This window comes from Agrilus planipennis, unplaced genomic scaffold (genome assembly GCF_000699045.2).
Source record: "Agrilus planipennis isolate EAB-ADULT unplaced genomic scaffold, Apla_2.0 scaffold118, whole genome shotgun sequence".
In the NCBI taxonomy this organism is placed as follows: Eukaryota; Metazoa; Arthropoda; class Insecta; order Coleoptera; family Buprestidae; genus Agrilus; species Agrilus planipennis.
Window position 1 is genome coordinate 75,917 of NW_020438955.1, and position 1,946 is coordinate 77,862.

The window sequence follows — 1,946 nt, forward strand, 5'->3', positions numbered from 1 at the left end:
AAATATAAATAAACATCTCGTTGATATTTTCAGTAGTAAATGGTACCAATAACAGCACATTTGAGCAATGCAATTGTAGTGGATAAAATGGTCAATTTTTCCGTGCAGTACTGTAAGGATTATACGCTCCTCACCGGTTAAGAGTTTGGCCGAGAGTTGTCTCCTTCCTTTTCTGGCCTAGTGCTGTTCCTTTCTACTTTACGCCGGTCAAACTGAGGGTCACATCGCTACAGAAAGTAAACGAAATATATATTGACAACGTTTCATATTGCAATAGTCTGGAAGGCCAAATGTGCGACCGTTTACGTAGGGTCACTGACAGAGCACAGTCAAATAAGCACGCAGTAGTGAAACCTGTGGCTATTTTTAAAAATTTGACTTCAATTTAATTTTTCAATGAAATTAGGAGGATGCGTGCCATTTCTGTAGTTGGTTTTGCAAAATGATAAATTTTTGTAGTGCTACCACCATTTTTTATGGATATGCTTAGGATTATAAGAAAACACAACACAAACGTAGTAAGTTGCCTGCTCTATTGTATTACACCTGTGGTTCCTTTGCGTTGTGACTATTTAGGTTATATGATCAAAATTTTCCGGTTTCACAAACCGTGGTCTATTGGGATTTATATTTCTTTCAGATGTTTCATTCTACTACGAAATTATCGTCGTCGTCTTCATTTCTCCTAAAATTAAAATGAATTTTCACATTAATATTTGATATTAACCCCTATTAAATGTCAAAGTGTTTCATAATTATAGTGTAAATATAGTTGCATTAGTTCGACAGATCTGTGACCAAATAAGTACGGTTTGTCGTTGTTGCTGTTGTCACCTCTTGTAGCCTAGTGGTCAGAGTATTGGTGCGTAAAGCCAAAGGTCCCGGGTTCGATTCCCGGCGAGGGTGTGACAACAGCAACAATTTTTCCCTCATTAATATATGTAATTAAGGTAATAAAAATCGAGGGATCGTTAACCTTGTAGGTGGGTTGGTCGTGGTTGCTGATGTCACCTCTCGTAGTTTAGTGGTAGAATGTTGGTGCGTAAAGCCAAAAGTCCCGGGTTCGATTCCCGGTGCGGGTGTGACAACAGCAACAATTTTTCCCTCATTAATTTGAGGTAGTTTGTAGTGGATAAATAAAAATAGGAAAAAAATGATTTCAAATTAATATTGTCTTCTATCCTGCTTCCGCCTCTATGTCTTTGACTAGCCCTTCATGCTTGGGAAGGTGTTCTACCAACCTATCTCGCCACATTTTTATTGACTTCCATAGAGTCCTCTGTTCTCCTATTCTTTCTAATACCTCTTCATTATTAACCTTCTCTATCCACGGTATCCTCATCATGCGCCTGTAACATCCCATTTCGAACGCTTCTAATCTCTTTTCATGTTTCTCACTAGTACAGAGCCGCGCTTCAAACGAACACATTTAACAATCTTTTTCGAATTTCTAAATAAACCGTCCGCAAGCACTGAAGTGACTTCTTTTTGTTGAAGGCGTTTTATATCTTTTCTTCCCCTTCCACTCTTAGTTATCTGACTTCCTAGATACCCAAAATCAAAATACCCAATTCTTCTATTTTTTCTTTCCATGCATAGCAGTATTTTTATTTTACTTTTATTTATTTTCATACAAACATAAGAATGACGTAAATGAAAGGTATTTGCTTTCTCTNGAAACACTACACCTTTCCTGTTGATTAGTTCTGACCTTCTCTGTTGAAGTGCATCATTCAGTTTGTCCAGCTGATGACAGTAGACTTCCGAATTAATGGTTGTGTTATCCGGTAAAAGCTCAAAAAAAAAACGATTCCTTTAAAATCCCACCAAACAGACAGCATCACCTTTTTTTTGGTGAATATCGGTTTTGGAATTGGTTTGAGCCGGTTCATCTTTTTTGCTCCATGACCTCTTGCGTTTGACGTTGTTGTATACAACCCATTTTT

The 1,946-nt window shown here is 37.5% G+C and overlaps 2 protein-coding genes across 2 annotated transcripts in view; one reads left to right on the forward strand and one right to left on the reverse strand.

Annotated features, from left to right (window-relative positions):
* The window catches only part of LOC108738928 (protein Malvolio), an 87,858-nt gene that overhangs the window by 31,230 nt on the left and 54,682 nt on the right, over nt 1-1,946 (reverse strand). The window lies entirely within an intron of this gene.
* Nucleotides 1-1,946, forward strand: part of LOC108738930 (scavenger receptor class B member 1-like) — a 30,771-nt gene that overhangs the window by 27,070 nt on the left and 1,755 nt on the right. The gene's annotated exons all lie outside the window — the stretch shown is intronic.